The sequence below is a fragment of the Myotis myotis genome, unplaced genomic scaffold, assembly GCF_014108235.1.
Source record: "Myotis myotis isolate mMyoMyo1 unplaced genomic scaffold, mMyoMyo1.p scaffold_m19_p_3, whole genome shotgun sequence".
NCBI classification, from domain to species: Eukaryota; Metazoa; Chordata; class Mammalia; order Chiroptera; family Vespertilionidae; genus Myotis; species Myotis myotis.
In genome coordinates this window covers 53,262,771-53,269,353 of record NW_023416335.1, presented here as the reverse complement: position 1 = coordinate 53,269,353, position 6,583 = coordinate 53,262,771, and the positions used below count along the sequence as shown (strand labels likewise).

General features: G+C 38.1%; 1 pseudogene; it reads left to right on the top strand.

The window, feature by feature from the left end:
- The first annotated feature begins 5,665 nt into the window (after positions 1–5,665).
- On the top strand, positions 5,666–6,325 carry LOC118650406 (annotated as a pseudogene).
- Positions 6,326–6,583: the final 258 nt, after the last annotated feature.

Here is a 6,583-nt window from a genome sequence, read left to right as displayed (position 1 = left end):
ACCTTTTGTCATAATTAGGGCATATATCCTAATCTGTACCATCACACACCACTAGTAAAATTCAAAACATAGGTCCTGTTTAGCTTGAATGTGGATTAAAGCAATGCATTAAAGATTATTTCAACATTGGGATTCTAAATTGACCATACAGTAGGGAGATAAGTAAATAAAAGCCTTTAGGAGTGGAGAGTTTGGGAGGAAATATTTTAGGGCAAGAGAAAAACTCCTAGAATGCTTACTGGTTGTTAAAGAAGAGCTAGCTGCCTTAACAGCATGAGTCGCCATGCCCCTGTGCTGGTGTGGCTTGTCATCGGTTCTTCTCTCTCTTTCTCCCTCCCCTCTGTCCTCCTGCCACTTCCTGCAGATTCTAGGCTACCATGTCAGGCCATGTGTAGGGATGAATGCATCCTTACAGGAAGCACATAAAATTTTTCCAAGTGAAGCAAGAACTAGTTACTAATAAAGATCATTTTTATCATTGTCAATTAAATCTACTCTTCCGTTTGCATTTCTTGTCATTCTCAACTTTTTCAAAACACTCTTTCTCAACCTACACTAAAACTACCTTCTTGTCCTACCTTGTGGTATCCATATACATCTATTTTATTACCATAGTTTGTCTGGCTTCTGACCCTTAGCTTTCCCTGACCCTCAAGCTGTATTTGATTCCTCATACCTAGTTTTGACTCACGGATTGGTTCTGAATGACTCTTCTTGCCTGCCTTGCATAAGAGTCTCCAATCCTTGTCCTAAATTCACAATAGGCTGCATTCCATGATTCAGAAGAATTAAGCTTTTTCCTCAATGGACCTTATGAAAAAATTTCAATGTCTTATAATTGTAATAATATACTTTACATTATACATATATTTCTATTTTGTAATCATAATGATATACACTGCAATAGGTTTATAATGGCCTAAGAACTTAGCAGCTGGGTTTTTTTTTTTTTTTAAATAGCAGTCATTTATTGAACACTTATTATGTGCCAGGCACAAACTTACATATGTTATTTCTTTTAATCATCATAGCATTATGACTTGTAGCTATTATGACCTCAATGTTTCAAATTAGGATACTGAAGATGGGAGGGGGAGTAATTGTTTAGCTTAGTTCTCAGTTATCAAGTGGCAGAGCTAGGATTTAAATGCAAGTGCACAGGTCTCAAAAGTTATATTGTGCTATTGCATAATATTGCAGTACCACCCATTTAAATTTTGGTCTAACCTACCCAGACAAACTCATATCCAGTTATTTGGTCTCATTTAAGAACACTATATTAGTGAAATTTGGTAGCTATAGTGCATCCCTGTATCCTTCTGCCTGGTCATTAGGTAGCTTCCAGACATCCTGTGGACAATATTTATTAATAAATGGCTATAAGTGTATACTATACTGACAGAACCAAAAAAGACCATTGCTCATTTCTTGATTTGTTTTTGATCAAGGTTTTTAGGTTGGAATTTATGAGCCCTCACAAGTTTTAAGTGTTCTTTGAATCACCTGAAAAATGTGTACATATATGCAATATGTGCATCCCATGTGAATTTTTAATAGGTATATTTACCTATAGATATAGTCATTTATCTATATGAATATGTATTCATATTTACTGTATCCCTTTTGTTGATATATTCAACCAAATCTTGAAGTTGTCTGAGTTCTCAAATAGGCTTAGCGTCAATAGCTCACTCAATTTCTTGACACCCAGTATTAGGTAGAAATCAATTCCATTGTTATGTTCTTTAGGCATAATCAATCAGCAATGAATTACTAAATACATTATAATTATCATTACTACCACTTCTACTACTACTACTACTACTACTACTACTACTACTACAATTAGTAGTGTGTTTGCATTCTTGATTTTTGGATCTGTTAGTTTATTTTGGTTAAAACTAAGACAAATGGTTGAGTTCTCTCTTTGCATGGATTCCAGTGCAGAGATAAAGAAATATTTTGAGAATAATGAGAGAAAAAGGATCCTAGCAGACAGAAATTTGGAGTCAGAAACCTGAAACCAGAGATGACCAAGAAAGTGTAAATTTTGCAGTTCCCAGAAATCTTGTCAGGTGCTTGAGATTTTCCACAAGATGTGGACTGAATAAAATTTATCTTTATATTAAGGGGTAGTATTACCTCAGTTGACAATCGAGTTGGAATTGCACAACTTGGCCTTGGAAACTTATGTTTATCTTTACTAAACATCTAGTGAATAATCTTTTCTGTATTTACTGTCTGGCACTTTTATATCAAAATTGCCTGGGTTATAGTTTGAGAAAGAATATCATTACACTTTTCTATTTCTGGTATACTATTTACCTCCAGTTTTGAGAAAGGGGATCACATGTCTCAGTTTGCTCAAGATAGTCTTTGTTTATGCTTTTTGTACTAAAAATATTAACAGAGTTCTACTTTGTACAATAAATTGCATGATAACCCTGTCTTTGAAAACGTATCTTTATTATCTCTGAAGAATTCTTAAAAGCAGTTTATCAGTCTCACCTTAAAGTTTTCTAAGTTCACAATGATGTAATCCAATTAGAAAAAAAATATGAACTCATTACAAAATATGAAGGTTTCTGTGAAGTTAAATCTGGTGCTTTATAAAATGACTAGAGGCCCGGTGCACAAAAATTTGTGCACTCGGGGGGAAGGGGGGGTCCCTCAGGCCAGCCTGTGCCCTCTCACAGTCTGGGACCCCTCGGGAGATAACGACCTGCTGGCTTAGGCCTGCTCCCAGGTGGCAGAGGGCAGGCCCAATCCCTAGGTGCAGCCCCTGGTCGGGCTCAGAGCAGGGCTGATTGGGGAGTTGGGGTGCCGCCCCATCATGCACAGAGCAGGGCGGATTGGGAGGTTGTGATGCCACCCTTCCCTCAGTCACGCTCAGGGTAGGGCCAATTGGGGGGTTGGGGCACCGTACCCTGTCACACTCAAGGCAGGGCCGATGGGGAGGTTATGGCTCTACCCCGTCACACACAGAGCAGTTTGCCCTGAAGGGTGTCCTGGATCAGGGTGAGGGTCCCCACTGGGATGCCTGGCCAGCCTGGGTGAGGGGATGATGGCTGTTTGCAGCTGGTCACACACCCTTCAGGGTGGGGGTCCCCACTGGGGTGCCTGGCCAGTCTGGGTGAGGGGCTGAGGGCTGTTTTCAGGCTGGGGGTGACTGAAGTTCCCAACCGCTCCTTTTTTTCTTTTCTTTTTTTTTATTCTGGGCCAGCTTTAGCTTGAGGCTTGGCTCCAGCTCTTAGGCCTCCCTCCGGTGCTGAAAGTAGGTTTCTGGCCTTTGCTTACAATGTTGCGAATCTGCTGGCTGAAGTCCGGTGGTATTTGTTACAGTGTTTCTTAAACTGCCCCCTCAGAGGCCTGCAGTGGCAGGCGGGGAACGTTGGAGTCCTCCGTCACGGAGGCAAGCAAGCCTCATGTTAGTTTCAAGCTGCCTGGCTGCCGGCCGCCATCTTGGCTGACAGTTAATTTGCATATCTCACTGATTAGCCAATGAAAAGGGTAGCAGTTGTACGCCAATTACCATGTTTCTCTTTTATTAGTGTAGATTAGAATTATGTATGACACAAAATAGGACTAGACCTTAATAAATGGTCACTTTATTATCTCTGTCAAGAAATACCCTTCAATATCAGTTGGGTAATGGATGTGTTACATTTGGCTCAAGTGAAAAATGAACTTACTAATTTAAAAGAGCCAGGTGCTTTTATTTACTATTTTTTATGATAAAGATCATTTTTTCAATCTAAAAATGTAAGCTTTATCATTGAAGTAATTAATAAAAAGTGACACGGAAAATTTCAGAAATAAAAGTAAACACTTTGCATCTCTTCACACATAAATATTTAACTTTCCACACATACTTTGATATTTGTTTAAAACCATTTTTTTTTTCTTTTTAAAACTAATCTGCTTTGAAAGATATTTTCTGAATTTTGGAAAAATATTCTCAATTTATAAATCCCTGCCTCTCATTTGATTTTCAATCTTTCACATGAATTGAGGTATCTTTATTTCTGTTAGGTTTCTCTTTTTTAAAAACAACCTTATTGAGGTATAATTTACATACTTAAATTCACCCACTTTAAGTACAATGTAATGATTTTTAGTAAATATGCCAAGTTGTGCAGTCAGCACCATACCCAGTTCTAGGTCATCTTCATCATCCCAATAAGATCCTCCCTGTTCTTTCACAGTTAATCTTCATTCCCACTCAACCACAGGCAAAAATTTTAGTTTTAAATGAGCAACAATACTGGAATGTTTTCCCCATCCCAAAGCCACTCTGAATCAAGAGAAGCATTAGAAAAGAGGATATGATTCTCTTTCATCAAAACAATCAATCGGGGTGAGGGCAGAGTCACATCTACGTTGGTTGGCAGAGGAGAGCAGGGCAGTTCTGTGGTCAGGGGAGGTTGCCATAGCACCACTTCTTTGGAGCTCACAGAAACCCATATCCACTCTGGGTGGCATAAACATGAAAACTTTCAGTGGAAGTCTCTGCCCCAGTGTCTATGGGAGCCTCACCCTGGTCTCCTAACTCTTTGCATACAACATACTATGATTTGTAAAATATTTCAGTGGTTAAGCCTATAAAATGCTATTCAACCTGTGTAATATGCTTTGATTTGATTTATATGCAACTATAAGTTTCTTTGGAAGCACAAACAAACAAACAAAAAACCTTGAATCCTGGACTCAACTTTCACCTCCACATTTTTCCATCTATCAAAAGAGTTGATAATATTTACCCTGTTTGTTCTTTTTAAAAAAATTTGGTGATACTGAAATTTGAAAAAAAAAAAAATGCCATTTAGAACATTTCTAATCATCTCCCACTTGGTCGTAGCTACCTAACTGGTCTCTTTGCCTCTACTTTTTCTGACTAAAGACCACTCTGTTCTTAACAACCAAGGTGAGTTTTAAAGACACAGGTCATACTTAAAACTCCAAATCCTTCCCATTGAGAATAAAATTCTAAATTCTCAAAGTATCAGAGCTACCTATGATATTATGTGTGTCCACATTTCCAACCTTACCTTTACTTACCTTTTTAGTCTTTATTCCTATGCTCTAGGCACACTGGCCTTCTCTGTCCCCCACCTTACCACCCCCCCCAAAAAAGATCATGGGTAGCCTTTCATTTTCCTTTAATTATTATTAATTGTATATATTCTTTACCGAAATGTAAGGTGTCTGAGAGCAGGGAATATGTTTGTCTTATTCCCCATTATACTTTGTGTCCCTATTATACTTTAGTAGATACTAAATAAGGAAGTATTAAATAAAACTGCTTTCTGTGCACACATTGGCTATTCCCACAAAGGGAATGAAAGACAAAGAATAAGTTCAAGTATTTTTAAGATTTATACATTAATCTCAATTTAATTTATAACGTATATATGTATACATGTATGTTTAATGGGGGTAATCCTAGCATTGTACTAAGGTTAATGTCCTTTGTTATATTGATTTTCATCAGACAATATGATATATAGATTTGGTGTGCTGCTCTTATTAATATGTAAATATCAATAGAATAATACACAAATAAAAGTTATAGAAGAGAACCTTTTTTTTTCTTTTTGCACTCAGCGCCAACTGCTTGCACTTCTCTTTCCTTTGCTACCATCCAGCTCCAGGATCAGCTGACACCATGGGTTTTGCAGACCTGAAAAGTCCTGCCAACCTCCAGGTGCCCAATGACTACCTGGTGGAGAGCAGCTACATTTGAAGCAACCTCTGGCCCACCGCCTGCCCTGTGTTGGTATAATCCCATCAAATCTTACGAAAAGGAAAAAATCAGCTGCCAGGAGTGAAGACAGCTTTGGGCAAGTATGGCTCAGCTGATGTGGAAGACACCACAAAAGTGGAGCCACAGATAGTGACGACGATGATGACATTGATCTGTTTTGATCTGATGATGAGGGAGAAAGTGAAGAAGCAAAGAGGCTAAGAGAAAAATGCCTTGCACACTATAAGTCCAAGAAAGCAAAAAGAATCCCTGTACTTGTTGACATGTCTTCCATCTTATTAGATTGAATTCATGGGATAATGAGACTGGTATGGTAAAATTAGAAGAGTGTGCCAGGAGAATTCAAGCAGACAGCTTGATCTGGGGCTCTTCTAAACTAGTTCCAGTGGGTATGGAATTAAAAAAAAAAACAAGCTTCAAATACAGTGTATAGTAGAAGACGAAGTTGGAACGGATATGTTGAAGGAGGGGATCACTGCTTTCGAAGACTACATGTATTCCACAGACGTGGCTGCTTTCATTCAACAAGAGCTAAAATCCACCATGGATTATTGCCATTAAATAAAGCTTAAAAAACAAACAAAAAGTTACAGACGAGATCTGGCCCATAAATACAAAGGGGAAATACTGCATCTTAAGGTCTCCATGAGAAAGCTCTGCACCATCAGATGAAGCCTATGAAAAATTAGCATGAGTGGAACTCAGGGGAACTTTTTTATTTGGGTATGTCTGGAGTTTATTCAGCTATATGCAATTATTATTTCCTATTAACATTTATTTTTCTATTAAGTTTTCATAGTTTTAAACTTCTTAAAAACT